Source organism: Prenolepis imparis, unplaced genomic scaffold (assembly GCF_030444845.1).
Source record: "Prenolepis imparis isolate NDT839.2.m4 unplaced genomic scaffold, iyPreImpa1.0 SCAF_8, whole genome shotgun sequence".
In the NCBI taxonomy this organism is placed as follows: Eukaryota; Metazoa; Arthropoda; class Insecta; order Hymenoptera; family Formicidae; genus Prenolepis; species Prenolepis imparis.
Window position 1 is genome coordinate 5369253 of NW_028141166.1, and position 21520 is coordinate 5390772.

General features: G+C 33.0%; 2 protein-coding genes across 9 annotated transcripts in view; one reads left to right on the forward strand and one right to left on the reverse strand.

Annotated features, from left to right (window-relative positions):
- The window catches only part of LOC145939696 (protein abrupt), a 118772-nt gene that overhangs the window by 39943 nt on the left and 57309 nt on the right, over positions 1-21520 (forward strand). Inside the window, exon 1 of one of the 8 annotated variants that reach the window (XM_083044207.1) lies at positions 19073-19331. The exons of the other annotated variants lie outside the window; for them this stretch is intronic. The gene's annotated coding sequence lies outside the window, so the exon portion shown is untranslated. Of the gene's footprint in view, positions 1-19072; positions 19332-21520 lie in introns of those variants that run through there. 8 annotated transcript variants of the gene reach the window in all.
- The window catches only part of LOC145939701 (uncharacterized), a 251871-nt gene continuing 251265 nt past the window's right edge, over positions 20915-21520 (reverse strand). The window contains exon 12 of the mRNA XM_083044229.1: positions 20915-21504. The gene's annotated coding sequence lies outside the window, so the exon portion shown is untranslated. The remainder of the gene's footprint in view (positions 21505-21520) is intronic.

Consider the following 21520-nt stretch of genomic DNA (forward strand, 5'->3'; position numbering starts at 1 on the left):
TCACCGAGATCCCGATCGTTTCGGAAGCGGCATTGATTTACGAGAGTTAAATGGTGTTTCCGCTCGACAAAACTCTGTTTAAATAATTAATTACAATTTGACAGTAGTTTGATGGAAGAAATTATAAATATTTCGATGATTCAATCATAGATTGATTAGATGCATATTCCTTAATTTTTTTAATTACATTTTTATTATTTTAAAAGGATTTTTATTTATACTCGAAGAGCTTTGCTCGCCGGATCGACATTAATATCACCGAGATCTCCATCTTTTCGGAAACAACATCAAATTAGGAGAGTTAGATGGTGTTTCCGTTCAATGAAACTCTGCTGAGATAATTAATTATAATTTGACAGAAGTTTGACGGAAGAAAATTAAATATTTTGATAGTTTAGTTTATAATTAGATATATATTCTTCAATTTTTTTAAATTAATTTTTTATTATTTTAAAAGAATTTTTATGTCTATTCGAAAAGCTTTGCTCGTCAGATCGACATTAATATCACCAAGATCTCGATCGTTTCGGAAACAGCATCAATTTACGAAAGTTAGATGGTGTTTCCGCTCGACAAAACTCTGTTTAAATAATTAATTATCAATTTGACAGAAGTTTGACAGAAGAAATTAAATATTTCGACAATTCAGCTTATAATTAGATACACATACATATTCCTCAATTTTTTTAAATTAAATTTTTATTATTTTATTAAAAAGATTTTTATTGCTACTTTAAGAGCTTTGCTCGTCGGATCAATTCATTAATTTCACCGAAATCTCGATCGCTTCGGAAAAATCAATTTACGAGAGTGTTAAATAGTGTTTTCATTGATTTTGCTGACATTACAATTTGACAGAAGAAATTAAATATTTCGACAATCTAGTCTATAATTAGATTCATATTCTTCAATTTTTATCAATTAAATTTTTATTCTTTTATAAGAATTTTCTACACAAAGAGATTCGCTCGACATTAATATCACCGAAATCTTGATCGTTTCGGAAACATCAATTTACGAAAGTGTTAAATAGTGTTTCACTTTGCTAATAATTAATTACAATTTACCAAAAGAAATTAAATATTTCGATAATCCAGTCTATAATTAGATACACATTCCTCAATTTTTTCAATTAAATTTTTATTATTTTAAAAGGATTTTTCTTTAAACCAAATTTTAAAGATTCGAGAGCGTGTTTGCTCCAGTTAATCGGTACTTGGAAGGAACTTGCGAACAAATTTACACAATACGATTCTCAGCCACGATATTCACCTCCAAGTGAAAGACTCTAACTATAAATCTAATTAGAAGATATATAGGTGGATTAGACTGCACGTGAAGGGAGAGTATCAAGGCGAGAACAACTGCGGCATAAAAGGTAATGAAAGTCTCGTCTCGTTTCGTTTCGTTTTGTCTCTTCGGGGTCTCTAGCATCGCGCTTCCTCAGATAATGTTCTTAGTCTCCTGTATATCTCGCTTTAATTATCCTCTCCAGTGTATCGCCGTCTCTTTCTCCTATCCTACGATCCTTCGACCGTTTACACGTGCGTGCGAGGGCGGTTAATGCAGACTTAAACGACTGCGTCATCCCATACATTACTCATCATGCGAAGAGAGTTTCCTTTTGTCCGTCTCTCCTCTCCCTCCTTACCTTATGTTACTCTGTATATATTGCTCTCTCGCTCTGTGTGTCTCTCTGTATCGCGTCCCGCTGTTAAATATGGCGCTTATGAACACTGTAATTCATCGCTAATGAAGGGGAAAACCTGTCGTGCTACCCGGCGCGATCGTTCGAAAATTAATAAGGAATAAACGGTGGCTTTTTTCAGCCCATCCGTCATGGCGACAGATGGCACAATCGTCAAAATATAATAATTCCGCATGTCCAAACGCGAAAAATTCTCCGGTTAATCTTCGTAAAAAAAGGATACACGCGCATTCTAATAAAATTTCTCTCTCTCTATCTTGAATAGAGTACGAGCGTATCTCAAAGAGAGAAGTTTCTCTTAGAATTTACCCTGAAAATTATGTAATCGTGGGACAATATGGTATGGAAAGAATTTTATGAGAATTTCTCTGATTAATATTAATCACAATAAAAAATAATAATATAAAATTAATCAAACATATATTTTATATTTTATTGTGATAGATATTATTATTTTTTATTGTGATAAATATTAATCAGAGAAATTCTCATAAAATTCTTTCAATACCATATTATCCCACGATTGCCTTGATTATCAGGGTGAATTTCTAAGAGAAAATCGGCGAATCCGCATCATGCGCAATAAAATATTGTGCGATTGCGAATTGCGTCTAGTTGCTAATCGAGTACATATACATAAGTGCGTGGGTGCACCTGGTATGACGCAAGTAATCGTAAACAGCGGTATGACGTGCCAGGGGACGGAAGAATGGAGCTTTGATTAGGCAGCACTCAGCAGTTAGCGATCCATCGTCCAGCTTTCGACTTGAATATCCAAGAATAATACGCGACGAACCAAGACTATTTCGAACGCACTGGATAAATGTTTCAAGATTCGTTGTTGGGCGTTAGGTATCGGACCCGCTGGAGCTATATTTGACCGGGCAATAACGGTTACGACAACAACTCTCTCTCTCTCTTTCTCCTCGTCAGGTTTTCCGTGACGATGTCTTGGGCGACGGATATATGCGTATCTTTTTTATATATACAGAGAATTTCAATGATTCGTAGCCGCGCGTTTTTTTACGAATCGATAAATTATCGAGAGAAGGAGCAGCGGCTCTAAAAAGTGATACAAGAAGAAGGTGGAGGAAACGATGTTTCGATGATTAAAAGTTCAGCTTGCAAATATAGCTCAGATTTTATTCTTCCTCTCTTCCGTTCGTTTCCGTTCTGCGGAAATGTCGTTCATTCGATAATTAATTTTTCGTTTACTTTCCTGACGTTTAATAAACGTCCAATCTACGTGTTGTCGGACTGTATTCCGTTGGACTGCAAATAGAATAGATATATAGGGGAGTTTAGCACATCGCAACATTTATATCTATGATTTCGCTTCCGATAAATAATGCAAAGTCTCGTCAAATATCTCTTTTTGCTTCAGAATTAAGTTATTGCAAGTTAATTAAGCGCATATAATTAGTAAAAATCCAGGATGCACTAATCAGGTCATTATTATTAGTATAATAATAACGACTGCTATATTCTATCAAATTATCGTACGATATTTAACGAGGATGGTTTTATGATCGTAATTCTGTCGCAAATTGTATAATAATTTATCGCCCACGTTTTATTTCGAGGCAACTTCCTTGAACATCAAATGCCACGTGGAAATATCGCGGAGCTGTAAATAAATTAATTCGATTTTCTTTTCGAGCCATAAAAAAAATACGCAATTAAGTCGCTGTCGAAACACCACAGATGGCTATAATACAATATTTATTCACTTTCTCGCATATTGCACAGACGAGCGAGCAGGAACGCGAAGAGTGCACTCTTGCATCGCTTTGCGTTAAAAAATACTCTCTTACGGAATATTTTCATTCTTAATACCCAACATTTTTCTCCCAGCTTCACACGATACGTACATTATAATATTTACATATTCATGTACGCATAAAAGTATTAGGTTGGCCAAAAAGTAATTGCGTTTTTTTCTAATAATGATGGAGATACATGTCTTGAAATGTAACTAACTTTATTCTAAACCGCGAATTCATTATGTAACTTGACAACTGGCAGTTCAAGCTTGTTTTAGAGAAAGAAAATGGAAAATTAAAAAAAACATTTTCGTCATACTTTGTTGCATTACTTCCGAAAATACTGCAAGCTTATAAAAAGTTATACGATGTGTATGGTGAAGATGTCTTAAAACTACGGCAGTGTCAGAATTGGTTTACTAAAATTAAGGCATTGATCGAATCCAATCATGAAGTTTGCCTGAAAGATGGCAAAAGATAATATAATCGAACAAAGTGGTCAATATATTATTTAATAAAGTTTCTGTTTCCCATGAAAAGTTGGCCTCTCATTTACATGGAAAGAAACGCAATGACTTTTTGGCCAACCTAATAGTGTCTTACTCGCCCGAGCATAATTATCTCGGTCTCGTTTTCGAGGGCGGCCCGGCATATCGAATTTAGGCGGACGTAGTACATCTGTCGACCATAACGCCGGATCGTCGCCATAAGTACTTCGAGCGCGTACATATAATACATACATGCATACACGACCCAGACACACCATGGAAAGAGCTCGTGCGCGCCCGGCGGATCTTAAAATAAGATCCGGCTACCGCGCGCCGTAATAAATTTCTCCGCGTGTCTTCTACTCCCGCTCTCATCGCGCTCTTCGCTCCTTCGTCAAGTGCCACCGGGAGCGAGAGAGCGAGAGAGGTGGCGGAAGAGACGAGAAGAAAAAAAACGTACAAAGCGTGAGGTTGCCGGGGATCCAAAGAACGGGGAGCCAACCCCCCGTTTACCCCTTCCCAAGTTGAGCGTTGCTATATATGTTACGATGTAATTCAAGAATTTGACCGCTCGTCCGCGATGACACTCGGGCGGAATTGAAGCTGGCTATATAAGATCGAGCTTAAGAGCACGAGGCGTCGAGGTATTTAAAAAGAATCTCGAATTTGTGACGGGAAATTTTTATCCTTCCTCAGGAAGTAATGCCGTACATTTTCTCTCAAAAATTTATCCAAGAGGTTTGGAATTTATTCACAATGTACATGAATGTTTCCTTTGCATATATTTTTATTATTTTTTATATTATTTTTTACACATAATCTTCCATCAATTTGTCATGGTCTCATACTGCTTAAATCACGCCCTCATCTTCAAATCTTGTCCCGCGCGTCTTTAAGTGGTCAGAACAAGTTGAGGATGATGTGTAAAAAATAATACACAGTTGAAAAATTTGTGTTAAATTTAACAAATATCACCTGTCCCAAACGGTCCACAGAAATTTTTGTGTTAATTTAACATAATACGGATGTGTTAAATGGTGACACGAATATTGTGTTAATATTTTAACATAAAATAAATGCAAACTTCAAATAAACTTAAAATAAATTTTGTGTAAAATTAACATAGTTTTAATGTAAAAATTAACTAAAAAAATTGTTAATTTTACATTTTATCACCCCCACTTATATTATAAAGTAAAATTAACATTTTTTTTCTGTAAATTTTAACAGATAAATCTTGTCACTAATAATACGAAACATATTTATTGTGTAAAATTAAAAATAGATATACATTGTGTTATTTTTACACTTTTTTTAGTTGTTTTAATAATTTAACATTTGAGTCCAATTAACATAACAGCAATATGTTAAATTAACACATGAATGTGTTAAATATTTAACACAAAAATTTTAACGGGGACCGTTTTTAACAAGAAAACACACATTTTCCAACTGTGTATAAAAATATAAAAACAATATAAAAATGATATAAAAAAAATAATATATATAAAGAAAACATCCATGTATGATATAAGTAAATTTCAAACCTATTAAATAAATACTTTCTAAGAAAAACAAATTTGGGGCAACCCTAGTATGTTATCCAATATTTAAAATTGAGATTCGTAATTTTATATTATAAAATTATATTGTTATTTTTTTATACACTTATTCGGGTAAATGACATACGGGTTTCTTTAACTCGAAACGCGGACACGAGATTCTACCGAAATGGTAGACTGGCGATCTTTTGTTTTCGCAAGGATGTTCCATTCCAGCTGATTCACGGATTTCGCTAAATCACGCGCGCTTCTTCCTTTCGCGCTCGCCTGGGTCTGAAAGCACTCTGAATTTTCGGAAACGTTTTACCTGAATCATTCGGGAGCTGACGAACTCTGTTTCTCCTTCGATTCGTCTGTCCGCAATTTTTTTTCCCAAGACATTTGCGGTGTCATTCCGCAAGAATGCGCTTTTGCGCGAGTCTTTGCGCGACGCACTTTATTTCAGGGATTTCATCTGAATCATACGCGACCTATTCGCGACTTTCGTCAATCTCCTCAAACGCGTTTGTTTCTCGGAAACGCTCTTGTTGATCGTCGCACAGCGACTAAAAGTTGCGTTACTTGTTAATTAACTAGCTTCTTCAATCATGATCGTGCAGGCTGAATCATGTACGGCGTAGAAGTTTCGCAGAATTTTCCAGCAAAATATGCAATTTTCATTATCGATATTTAAATCGAATACAGGCTTCCGTTGCTTCTTACCAGCTGGATGGAGATAAAAATACTTGAAGTCGCACTTGCGATATATATTTCATAATTATCGACGTAATAAGCGCGTCTCTCGCATATATAATTTTACTCGATTTCAATAATCACTCGGTATAAGGTCGGGCTAAAAATAGGGATTTATTAATATAAGATTAATCTCTCTTATTTATATATCGAGTTCAAAGTTGAAGTAAATACGTTCATTTCTCAAGAAAAGAAAAAAAAAAAAAAAATACACTTCTTATTTCCGATGCTAAAACAGACATCGCCGAGACGAGATTAGTGTCATATGGCCTTTCGGGCATCCAATATCGTCATCTGTATCAGCAGTATTTCGCTATAACGCTCCTAAATTCATTCACACACATCCACGAGTTTCTCCTCTCTTATCTCAACCTCTGCCGATAAACATTTTCCTGTTTCGAATCATCCTATTTCCGTAAATACGTTCCGTCATTTCAGACACTCGCGTTTCGCCAATCGCGGATATATATATATATATATATATATATGCACATTAGCGTTTTGTGCAATGACTACATATACATTCCAGCATTATTCAGTTGGTTGCGTCGCATGCGAACAATAAATCGCTTCATGGCATCGTTTAATTGCTCATTATCATCAATTTATTAATTGATACCCGTTGCTACCGCTATTTTGCCGGCGTCGAACTTTTAATTATACGCACGTCTGCCTCTCTCCTTACTAGATCTCCCTCTTCTACCGATCAATTCCCATGGGTCCTCTGCGATTTTTTTCTTTTTTTTTTTCGCGAACATCAATGATGTATATATATATATTATATATTCTATATTCTATTCTCCGCTCCTACGAACGTGCGTGCACGCACATTCTCGCACGGACATCGTACAACGATCCGTTAATAACGTTACCGTTAACCGCGCATTAGTGGTCACATCAGCGGCTATTTGCATATCGGATCGGTAATTTCCAACCGGCGCGAGATGGAAACGCGCGCGTGTATTATATGCGTGTGTGTCCGTCATTGCTCGTGCATGCGGGCATCTAGATTCCGCTGCCCGCGAGGCACCGACCATAGACTATTACGGTGATTTATCCGTCGTCGGATCGAAGGCGTCGCTGCCGAAATGGACATCGCCCCACCGCTGTGTCGTGAATTTTAAATGCGCGAAGATCAGCCGGACCTGATAATACAACATAACAGTACGCGAAGAGCTAACTATCAATTATCTCGACCTCGAGAGATGGGGAGATGGGAAGGCTTTGGGAAGGTATTGGATGTTCTCTCTTTCTCTCGCTCTCGGACATGAACCTATCTATGGTCTCGAACCGTAATGTCTTACGTTAATGTCTCCGGTGCATTAAGTATTTGGCACGGTACAACGCGCGGCGGAGATTAATGAGATTGGCTAATAACATGGGTGGACAGAAATCGTGATTATTTATTGTTGCGTGTATACGCGGAAGCGGGTTTAAATAGCTCGGACTGACGACGTTATGTAAAAGTCGAATGTAACTTTTTCTTTTTTTTTTTTTTTTTTGCGACATTAGTATATAAATCCATCGACACATATAAAGGCACTCGGAGTACCGGGCACTTGTTTGAATAGATGTAGATAACAATTTTTAAAATATATTATACACAGAGAGTATTTTCTCTTAGAATTTACCCTGAAAATCATGGTAATCGTGGGACAATATATGGTATGGAAAGAATTTTATGAGAATTTCTCTGGTTAATATTTATCACGATAAAAAATAATAATATCTATCACAATAAAATATAGAATATGTTTGATTAATTTTACTAAAAGTATAGTAAAATTTACTAAAAGTATGGTAAAATTAATCAAACATATTTTTTAAATTCTTTCCATACCATATTGTCATATATTATATATATTTATATATACAAAATATATATATATCTTGTATATATGTAATGTATATATTATATATATTAATATATTTTATATATATATATATAATATGTGTTTTCTATTGCACATCCGTACGCAAACGATGCACTGAATAACAAGATTAATAATCAAATTTATTCCTGACGCTATTGTACTTAATACATTTTGCTCACTCGCTCTCGATCCTCTCCATCCTCTCTTCGTCTTTTAAAATATCCCGTCTGCTTCGAATGCGGCATATCTAAATATATCATGTGACTCGTATCGTATCAATTCTAAATAGCAGTACGAAGCGTCGGCAAGGTCGATAAAAGAACTACCAAATGTAAGTCCCGTTAAAAGCCTGGCTATTTTTCCATTCCTCCATGCTCGATACTCGATTTATCATCAGGAACCAAACTTTAAATCTTTGATATTGGGATATTTAAATCCTCGCGTTTAACGCGCACGTCTTGATTCCTGGAGTTTGATTTGTCACTTGATTCAATGTTAATGCGCTAAAGAGAGAGATCACACTTATAAGTGTTAAATGTGCGAATGTGAGAGCTTTTCTCTAAATAATCACTTTACAAGACACGTGTCAGATTTTTATATTTAATTCAGCAGTACTTTATCTTGTTCAAAACCCGTTATAGCGCAATAATGATAATGTTTCCTTCGCTGCAGATAAAATAGACTCGTACATTTATTTAAACTTGTCGATTAGGATTTGAAGTACTCGATAAGAAATTTAACTTTCTATTATTTTCTTTTTCTATGAAATAGACTTCGAATTCTTATATATTTTGCTATATATTTTGATTGAAAAAAATGACATTTATCATGTTTCCTGTTTCGATCTCGTCTCGGAAGATAGATATTTATTTTCAGGAGATTGCATTCAATTTTAAATGATTTAAATGAAATTTTAATTCTATTATTGATTTTTTATTACAAAATAGACTTTGAATTCTTATGCTATATATTTTGATTTAAAAAAATTACATTTATCATGTTTCCTGTTTCGATCTCGTCTCGGAAGATGATACTTATATTTTCAGGAGATTGCATTCAATTTTAAATGATTTAAATGAAATTTCAATTCTTGATTTTTTTTTATAAAATAGATTTTGAATTCTTATGCTATATTTTGATTGAAAAAAATGACATTTATCATGTTTCCTGTTTCGATCTCGTCTCGGAAGATAGATATTTATTTTCAGGAGATTGCATTCAATTTTAAATGATTTAAATGAAATTTCAATTCTATTACTGATTTTTTTTTATAAAATAGATTTTGAATTCTTATGCTATATTTAGATTGAAAAAAATGACATTTATCATTTCCTGTTCCGATCTCGTCTCGAAAGACAGATATTACTTATTTTCCGGGGATTGCATTCGATTTTAGATGAATGCAATGTTCGTTCGTGGGAAGAATATCCATTAATTCGCGCTCGGCAACTCGGGGATTCTCATTTTTCGTTAGTGCCTGCGGATGTACTCGCATTACGCTTAATGTCACGCGTCTAAGCGGCGCACATGCGGCCAGCAAATTATCGCCGGTATATAATTGTGCTGTGTATGCGCATATACGCTTCGTCTTTTCTGTCTGGAGAGAGCGACGCAGCGAAATCAACGTCGTACAGAGAGGCGTTACACAGCATATGCCGTCTCGTATCTCTCTCTTTCTCTCTCTCTCTGTGAAATTATACTTCATTTATATTGCCGCCACGCACACGGTCCGCTGCGTTCTGTTAATAGAATCATGAACAAATGTCTCCCACATTATATATCGAAATGATCGAACGGCGTCTACGTTAAATAAATAGCCTTTAATCGCTTTGATCGCAAATATAAGTCTCAGTTGTAAAAGTAGCAAAAAAGAAATATGTATTATATATATCTGTATCCAACAAATTTTTTTTTAAAGTCTAGAACAAAAATAATATGGGGTGAACTTAAAAAACAGTTTGCTGGATCATTTAAGTTCACCGCATAATTTGTTAATATCTCTATTACAATATCCAATAGATTTTAAAACCAAATATTAAATCCTATTTTTTATACGAAGCAAAATTTGAATTTGAACAGCAATTTGGAACTTAAAAGACCCAGTTTGCTGGGTCTTTTAGTTCACCCCACACTATTTTTGTTTTAGACTTTTAAAAAATTCAAAAAAATTCTGGATTATTTGTTAATATCTCTATTACAATATCCAAAAGATTTTAAAACCAAATATTAAATCCAATTTTTTATACGAAGCAAAATTTGAATCTAAACAGCAATTTGGAACTTAAAAGACCCAGCAAACTGGGTCTTTTAAGTTTACCCCATACTATTTTTATATTCTAGACTTTCAAAAAATCTAAAAAAATTCTGAATTATTTGTTAATATCTCTATTACAATATCCAAAAGATTTTAAAACCAAATATTAAATCCAATTTTTTATATGAAGCAAAATTTGAATGTGAACAGCAATTTGGAACTTAAAAGACCCAGCAAACTGGGTCTTTTAAGTTTACCCCATACTATTTTTATATTCTAGACTTTCAAAAAATCTAAAAAAATTCTGAATTATTTGTTAATATCTCTATTACAATAGATTTTAAAACCAAATATTAAATCCAATTTTTTATACCAAGCGAAATTTGAATTTGAACAGCAATTTGGAAAGAATAGAAATTTGTCTGTGCCTAAAAGACTCAGATTGCTAACGGAGGGATATAAATATATATTTTTTTTATTTTTATATAATTAATTTCTTTTTTTTTATCGTTAGTCGATGTAGGAAAATGTGAACTTCCCGAAATTTCCCGAAATTTAAGGTATATAAAATTTCGAATTTTCTCAACAATATTCGCTCGCTCGATTTTAATTCCCTTTTTTATACGCATTATCTTTCGCGTATGCGCATATTTATGCGGAATTTCATGTATATACATGGAACATCGTGCTGTGCGCGGCACAATTTTTTTTCTTTTTTTTCTTTTTTTTAACACTCAACAAAGACGGACTCGCCTCGCCTTTCGCGGTGTCCTGTTCTCTTTCTGTGCTCGTATAACGAGGCGAAATGTCGACGCGCGTACCGAGACGCATTATGCCGCATGTATATTTTTATCAACGGAAGTGCGTCGTTGTATGTATGTACGTGCGCGCATTCCTCTGGCCGCGGCTCTGCCTGGAAAAGGCGATGCTGAAGAGAGACGCGATGCACATTTATTTGTCCTCTCCGCCGTCCTGGTGCACCGACAGATGCACCGACGTCGCGTCGCCGATCCAGAATCCACGGTGAATCAATAATAACGAGGAAATCGATAGCGTCGCGATGGTGACAGTTACATCGTTATCTCGCGAATGAAATATCGCGCAATAGTATATATGATGTTTGTGCGAGCGATGCGTCTATCGGTACGCATAGATGCAATGGCTCGTTTAATTGGCGTAATTATATGCAGTGACATTAATGCTGTTGCCGCAGCCTATGATTCAGAGGAAGCTAAAAATATCGAAAAATTCATTTATACATATCTTCGTAAGCGTAAAATTAATTAGGTGATAATTCTGTGCTTGGTGCTAAAAAAAAGATTGGATTTTTTGTTTTCGCGTTATTTTTAATTCTAGTGTAACGCTGATAAATAAATATCAAATAATTTCAAGATATAATATAGCTTTTTTTTTCATCTCTAAGAGGGAAACTATTTTTACTGCCTATTTAAGGCACAAAGTAGAATTTCAATCCAATACAATTTCTAAATAAATGAAACCTATCAAAATTTTTTAGAATTCATAAATGTAAAAAGAATACAGATTGAAAATAGAAAAATTTTGACTCAGGATGAACCATTTTTATAAATATATTTATCATATAGCTTTTTTAAATCTCCAATTCCTATATAAATAAAGCCTCAAATTTTTCTGAATCTATAAATGTAAAAAAAAAATAGAGTTTGAAAATCGAAAAATTTTGACTCAGGATGCACCATTTTTATATAAATATACTAATCTTTATATGTATAAAGCTATAAAGGGTAACAAATCTAATTCAGTTTCGATAAATTTTGATCGAAATTTTAATTTCAGATCAATCTCAATAATCGAAGATCCAATATCTAATCCCGTTATCTGTCATTGTATCTCTCGTGTATCCAATTTATCGCCGTCATTGAATCGGCAGCGTGGCTGTAAGAGAAAAAAAAAAAAAGCAGGAAGTCGGTAACTATGTGCGAAGTTTGATCGATACCCACGCCGCCATTATCTCGCAAATTGGTCGGATAATGCGAGGAAAGTTTAATACGTGCGTCAGTGAAACATCAGACATCAGAGATAAGCAGATAACAGAAGCGCACACACATATGCGTAAGGCATATATGTGTGTGTATGCGTATGCATATTCATCTACATTCCTGCGAAGTAATAGCTTCGAATCGAGACGAATATTTCGTGGTATATATTAAATAGAAAAAAAAAATTATTTCTAAATCTCTACACATATAATTCTTATAATTCTTTACAAGAATTATTTAAATGTTAAGACATTCGAATATCTTATAACGCGCAATATAATTAATGCAAATGAATATTCACGAATAATGGAAATTTCCTTTTCGCATTTATAATTCGCCAAGCAATTATAAGTAACTGTTGTACATTACTTATCGCGAATAATAAATAAAATTAAAAATAATATTAAAATGTTAAGTATATATTTGTGCGCTCGTGAGAATAATTATCGAACGAAATATATTCGTCGAGGAATTAACATAAGCCGTAAGAGAAACTAATATAACGTTTCGATACTAAAGCGCGATGCCGACAGGTTTGAAATGTCTTAATCACCTTCGCAATCGAATAATTCGCAAATAATTCAATCGCTATGCGCTCAAATAATTTCAGCAATTTTCCGTTCGAATGGAGTACATACGTATACACACACACGTGGCGTTATAATTTCTGCATTCAGTAAAAGCGGAATTTCCAAACGCGGTCAAGTTTCCGCCCTGCAATTCACAGTTTCACGCTATTTCGCGCGCTCTATGATGCTACGCAATGATTGATTATTATGCGTGATTCGTTCCGCGTATCGATCTTTGGCAAACGAGAGGCGTCGAACCCATCGCTACTTATATGTACGTGATGACCGATGATTTGTTTTGCGAAGCCACGACTGCTGGCGTGCACATCGTATAACCGGATCAGAAACCATGCAATCGTATCTACTTTTCTACTTACAGTTTAGCAAAGGTGCTTCGCGCACATGCGATATCGCGACATATAGCTATACGTGATTACGTACTCCGGCGTTCGTGATACTCAGCGTTCTTCGTACATATATATAATACGTATACGCTATTATAAACGGTATGTAATAATGTCTTTAGCTTTTCCTTCGCGCCTTCTTTTAAAGCCAGAAACAATTTAAGGTTTCGTCGAGAATGATACGATTTTTCTTAGCCCCTAATTAATTGTTTCAGTATGTGACGAGCAATCTTGCTAATCTCTAAAACAAATATTTGCATATTATTAAAAAAGGAAGGAAAGGCTCTGGAATTTTTTTATAAATTTCATCAATAGAATTGTAAATAATTAAAATAATTTCAAGAATTTTTCAACAGAGTTTTGACAATCTTATATGTAGATAAGGGCGTTCATAAAATACATTTGCTTATAAGGAACAGAATGAAGTGGTGAAACTGTGCATATTTATTAGTCTTTTCCTACATACATATGAATCCTGCAGAGATAACATTTTTCTTGCAGCAATGCAAGATTTGTCATTTTTACAATCATTGTAAAAATAGGCACATTGTTTTTAAAAAAATGTTATTCATATTTTGTTAAGAATTACTAAAATGCACAAAAATTAATTTTATATAAATTAATAAACTTTTCATAAATTTTAGTAATTTTTAATAAAATTTTAATAACATTTTTTAAAAAAAAACAATGTCGATTTTTACAATGATTATATCTAATAGATTGCATGCCTGGAAAAAAATGTGTAACTTTGCAGGATTCATACGTAGAAAAAGACCAATAAATGTGCACAGTTTCAATCACTTTATTCTTCTTCTTATATATTAGACAAAAATACGAATAACCTTATAAACGCTTCTTATATATACACAGTTGGAAAATTTGTGTTTTCTTGTTAAAAACGGTCCCCGTTAAAATTTTTGTGTTAAATATTTAACACATTCATGTGTTAATTTAACATATTGCTGTTATGTTAATTGGACTCAAATGTTAAATTATTAAAACAACTTTTAAAAAAGTGTAAAAATAACACAATGTATATCTATTTTTAATTTTACACAATAAATATGTTCCGTATTATTACAAGACAAGATTTATCTGTTAAAATTTACAGAAAAAAAATGTTAATTTTACTTTATAATATAAGTGGGGGTAATAAAATGTAAAATTAACAATTTTTTTAGTTAATTGTTACATTAAAACTATGTTAATTTAAAACACAAAATTTATTTTAAGTTTATTTGAAGTTTGCATTTATTTTATGTTAAAATATTAACACAATATTCGTGTCACCATTTAACATATCCGTATTATGTTAAATTAACACAAAAATTTCTGTGGACCGTTTAGGACAGGTGATATTTGTTAAATTTAACACAAATTTTTCAACTGTGTATATATAAGACCGCGTTAAAAAAATACATGTCTTTTTTGCATAACTGGTTGCTATATTTCATCTCTCTAACTAAATCACTTTCTGCCTATGATTAGTAACTCTTTTAGTTTAAGATACTATTGTGAGCCTGCCTTTCCCCCCCTGTTCATTATTCCGCTTCAAGCGCGGACTGTGCTAAATAATTTAAATCATAACTCACGGGGCATGTTCATAAACTGAGACAACAATACCGTGTGTCTTTGAAAATAGATGCTTTCGCGTATCACAAATAAAAATGATATATGACCCGTTATAATGAAGGCGCCCAGGCTTAAAGGAGTTAAGGACCGCAAGCACTGTAAGTAGGTAGAGTCTGTCTTGTCTTGCGACACACTCGGATATACAAGTCCGCCCATTTTCTATCGGCGTATCGTTAATCTCCAACCGCCCCCCTTCATTGTGTCTCTCACGCATGCTCTATCTTTCTCTCCCTCTTTATATTTCCACTAATCAATTATCGGTGCCGCGGCTCGATCGCGCAGTCGATTCTTAATCGCTCGATCTTCATCGCGTTCGTTCATTTGCTTTACGGATTTTAGAAAGCGGACGCTCTGGATTCCGATCGCTCACAGATGGCTAGATATAATTATGGTCGAGCGACGTTGCTGATAGAGAGGAAAAATTGTGCATGCACACGGCGGCTCGCAATAAGGAGTCGTTAATAAGGCCTGGCGCAAAGTTTCCCACGTCTCGAGCCGCGTTTTCTCGAAAAAGTCAGGCGGAAGTTAATCGCCTAAGCCACGCTAGACAAATGGGAATATTAGACAACAATAACGGGAATAGATATCCCATTTACATTCACTCGAGAGAGATATTACATTTGCATGCGCATGGCTCTGCGTCGCAAATATTGTAGGATTGAAAAACGCAAAAAAAAAAACGCGTGTATTATTGATTTGTGCGGCGATTGAATTCTAAGAAAATGGGTGAATGGGTAACATATATATCGCTAAAAATATTGTATTATCCGGCGGCTATTTTGATGATTGAGACAAATTGTTCGTTGGATGAAGTATATACGAGCAATTTATCAATTAGATTTCATTTGATAACAAGCACATATACGATACGATATACTACAATATAATCTTTCGTGATAGATTACATTAATGCGCTCTCTGTACAATTCCATGCGTAATTATAACGGAATGAAATATAATTCTTCAGCGAGCTACATTTTATGTATAAAGATGTGTATAATTATAGGAAAAAATACGTCGAGCCACCATCATCCTTGCATACATAGCTCGCAAATCGAGCAAGTATCACTCGCTAGGGAATCGTGATAATCAGATCGATATCATACCATATATCTCGCGAATTAATCGCGAGGACTCTTTGATTATTCGTCTATTCTGCTCTGACGCACACACGCGATCGTACAATTAATTATTGATCTATTTTAATCCCGTTAGATCTAATTAGAGAGGATGGTGTCTCGTCTCAAAGTTGTTAATTGAGTTGGTTAATGCGATAAAGGAGTTCGTAGAGTTTCATTCTCTCTTTCTCCCGCATCATCCATTATCTCTCTTCTTCTGCTTTTCTATCTTTCGTTTTGTCTCTTTTTAGCGTCGAGTTTTAAAGGTGTGTAGATACCTTCGGGCGATGACGATTTCCATTACTTCAATTATTTGAGCTATTTCCATTAACGAGCTTTCTAGCATCCGATGTAGTTAGTGGCAAAGGATCGTGTATACCGATAATAAAATATCGTAGGATAAGTATAATATTTAGAAATGCGTTTGTTGATATTTCCAGGATAAAATATTATTCATTTTAAAAATTGTGACAAATTGAAAATTTTGACTCGTAGAAAATTTACTCGTATATTTTATGCTAAAAATAGCGTATATTAATCTCATAATAATTTCTTTTTATTAATTATTATTATAACGTTAATTATTATTATTCCTTTTATTAATTAATTAACGTTACTTTTTCGATCACCTTTACCAATAAATGTGATACAATAACAAGACTTATACTTTATCGTTCACATCAAATTTTTCCCATATTTTTTATCGTTATAATAAAAATCGTTTATTCAATCGTATAATTATTATTAAAAAGTCGTGCTTTCGTAACTGCGGCGGATTATTGGTAAAAATATTTCTCTTCTACGCGCGTTGCAGAAATTACCTTCGCCGAGAGATGAATCTCAATGCGTTCGATTGATTAAGTCATACTTTTGCCGAGATGAAAAGCTCGATCAGCGCAGAATTTTTCTTTTATTGCGGAGCGACCATCGGCATTTAATAAAATGTACTTCTCCAATTACGAAACTGCATCATGCAACGATAGATTCATTACAGAATCTGTGGAAGAAAGAACTGTTATGAAATGCAATTTTATATTATATCACACAAAACTCTTATTGTCTATATGTATATTAAAACAATTTCTTTTCTATAGAATTTTTTTAATGATATATTAAATAAATATGCTTTTCTCTCTTTTAAATTTAATATTTCAAAGTTATTCATATATTAAATATATGATAGATATACATATATATATATATATATATATATGTGCATTAATTATAATTTAGTTGGAGAATAACTACGTACTTAAAAAAAATAATTAATATTAATATGCATATTTTTATATATATGTATATATATTAATATTTATTATTCTTTTAAGTATTATTAATTATTCTTTAAAGTAATATTAATTTTTTTAATTAATAAATTTTAATTAATTAGGTTGGAGAACAACTAGATATACTTAAAAAAATAATTAATATTAATATACATATATTTTATATTTGTATAATAATTTTAATTATTTTCTAAGTATATATGTAGTTCTACAACTCATTTGGTATTAATTTATTTTCGGAATTTATAATACATGTATTTTCCAACATCTATCAACTCATTAACTGATTAACATTTCTCTTTCAAATTATATACGACGTTTTCACGCGATATACGCGCAACTTGATTCTATCTATCTCAAGAAGCACTTTCCACGCGATCATACAATATACTTCCGTTGCAGTTCAATAAATCGAGAGGCGCACTTCCTTGCACCACGTGTACGTGGACATTAAGTCGATACTGACCAATAATAAATGTCCCTGCACGTGGCAGCGTCCGGGTCTCCGCGGTTTTCACGTACCGACATTAAATTTAGGACGTAGACGTAGATAATCGAAGTCGAAACGGCTCTCTGCCACCGAGATCGCGGCATTGTAATACGTCTCAGCGGAATAGGGAATATTGGTGTTGTGTGTACGCAGATATATATGCATGTATGCAGCATCACGTTTCGATATAACCGGCAGAAAGCCGCGCCACCCCATGAGGCTCATTAATTATAATTAATATCGCTGTCGATAATGGCACCGGCATTTCGTGTAGTGTTGCCACGGCATTAGATACATCGTCGTGAAACGCCTCCGCTTTATACGCCCGAGGAAGGTGATTTGCTCCCTCGCGATCTTTTTGCGGGAGCGAGATCGTGATTGATACCGGTGCATCGATGCAAATTCTCGGCTTAGCCAAGAATACATTGTGCATTTGTTGCATCTACATATTGCGACTATATATAAATTTACGTAGAAATTAATTATTAAAGTAATACCGTAAGCTTAATAATTACGGATCGATTTATAGAAATAATTAATTGAATTAAATAAATAATTAACTGACTAATTAATGAGCTAGTCAGAATTAGTGAGAATGAGAATTAATGACATCTGTGTGTGTGTGTGATGATAATTTAATAATTTTAATTCCAGAAACATAATTCTTCCAGATATAAATAATATTATATGTATTATTTAATATATATATAAGGCAAGTACAATTTTTTATGTAAATATATATTATATATATATATATATATATAAATTATTTATATATATAATAATATTATAAATTAATGATTTAAGTAATATACTTGTCAGCTTAATAATTATGGATAGATTTATAGGAATAATTACTCGAATTCAATAAATAATTAACTAATTAATAAATTAGTGAGAATTAGAGAGAATGAGTGAGAATGAGTGAGAATTAATGACATCTATGTATGTGTGATTATAATTTAATAATTTTAATTCCACATACATAATTATTGAATAATATATCTTCCAGGTATAAATAATATTATATATATATTATTTAATAAGGCAAGTATAATTTTTTATATTATATAAATATATATATATATATAAATTATTTATATATATAATAATATTATAAATATATTTATATAAATATAATTAATCATAAGTAAACTATAAATGAGTAACTTTGTACTCATTGCCGTGAATAAATTGTTACCGTCTACGATTTTAAGAATCGTTCAATATTAAGAGCTAATTCTTTGGTTTGACAGGTGCAAGAATTGATGCCCAGGGGATGCAGGAACATCCCGACGTAGATTGAGTATCGATCATTATACGCGCCGAAGTTATTAATCGTCGTTACGAATCAATTGGCCGTCGATCGTGACTATTCGCAGATGCAATTAAAGGTCGGCGGAAAGCCATTTTATTCGGTCAATTGATAAAAGGTAAAAAAAAAATAACATTCTTGGCACCGCATGAATAATTTGTAATTCGTCATATCTTGTAAAATTTCTGCTCCTTATACTTAAATAGGTTTCTATTTTATCTTATTATTTTCTGGCTACACGTATTGATAAAAAATCAGATTTATTTATTTATACGCAAACAAAAATGGAAACAAAAAGATTTCCTCAGCGCATTATTTTATAGATAATATTAAAAATGTAGAAAAGATAAGAGTATAATATCAGCACGAGAAAAAACAGGAAGAGAAATAAAATATAATAAAGAGAGATAAAATATAAAGGAAAGGAAGGAAAAATCACATGATGATTATATGAGTTTATGCACTTTTAAATGTATGAATCGGTGCAGCGAAATGAAGGTCAGTCTCGACGTGGATTAAGCTACACTGATTATATGCATCTCAGTAATAAATCGTTACAAATGAATCGGCCATCAGACTCCTCCTGCGCAGTCCATCGGTAGATGGGATTAAGCACTTTGGAAGAAGGATCGATTTGCTGAGCATCGATCAGAATCCTCGTATACCTCTTAACCTTTAACCGATGCTGAATCGTTTACCCTGGCAAAGTGTAACTTCTCTTTTTGCGCGAGATTGATATCGAAGTGAAGCACGATTTACTGAATTTTAACATACGCGAAAAATATTTTCTTCAATACATAATATAAAGGAAGAGAGAAGAAGAGGATTCGACCGTCAAACCTCTTGACCTCTCGCGGATATAGAGAGAATCGATATATCTCTCCTGATTTTCTGATCTCCGCTCACGTGAATCTACGATTAGAAAAATTGTACGCTTTCTACGGATCGATTACTTTGATCGATCGGATGTTAGAGTAAGTGCTTTTTATAATTGCCACACTATGGATACTGACTGAAAGTTGATTACGGATGAAATAACTGTATAATAGCTACTTGGAATAGGCTGATAATTAATAACTGTGATTAACTTGACATTGGTATCTTGTATCAAACTTCTGCGAATCAGCATTGCGTGTTTGATATAATAAATAATATTGCGATATTATATACAGACCGAAATAGTTTGAATGCGTTATATATAAGCTGTCTGAAAAATGTTTAACAATATACTTTTATATTGTTTTACAAGTTTATATAAAAAAGTGCAGTGTGCAATTTTCATAAATATATAATTTTAAATATAATCATACAGAGAGAAAAATAAAATCATTAAACTATCAACAATGATATAATAGTATGATAATTATTTACCGATAAAAGATTTAATCATTAATACGTGTTACATTTTATCATCGATAATGAAAATAATAGTAATGATTCATTCTGTGTCATTTATTGAATCAGCTTTAAATTCTGGGTGTTTCATTATATGTTAAAAAAAGAAATGTACAATTTTTTCTCTCTTTTTTTTTACGCGTTCTTTAGATTTCGAAGTTTGCGCTCCCTGTCTATTTTCACTATGTTTATCGTTTTCTGTGAGTTGAGATTAGGAAAGTTCAACTATAGAGGATTTACTCGATGCCGATGAGGTGAGATTAAAGGACTACATATATCTCCCAACTATTATTACAGTATAATGCAGCTAAATATAATATAGCGCAATTCCGTGTCGGAAACTTTGACATTGTTAAAGCAAAGTTATCTATGATTATGCCATGATACGTAGACGATAATGATATTTACAACGTTCAATTATCAACGTTATCATAATTACACATAACAGTGTCACCTTCAACAATTTTGTTCAAATAAAGAATCAGAGAAATGATATGAATGCGGTAAACTTATTTTTTAAAATAAACAAAACTATGCTTTTATGATATTTGTATGAATATTTCATTTTTATATAATTCTCGATAATTAATTTACAAAAATATGGCATTATAAGTTTAATAAGTTAACGTGATTCTATATGATATCGTTACGCAATTTACGATATTATATTTGTACAACAAAAATTCGAAAAAAATTAATATTTTTGACAATTATTAGCTGATTTTTGTCAAAAAATATTAATCGCGGATAAGATCTCATAATTGAAAATATATTATTATTTTTAATATTTTCAACATATACACACCCTCATTACCGCGATAGAAATGATATCAAATAAACAATTTCTCACTCACCGATACCTGCAATAGCGGAATTGTAGTACGCAGCACATTGATCTGAAAACAAAATATT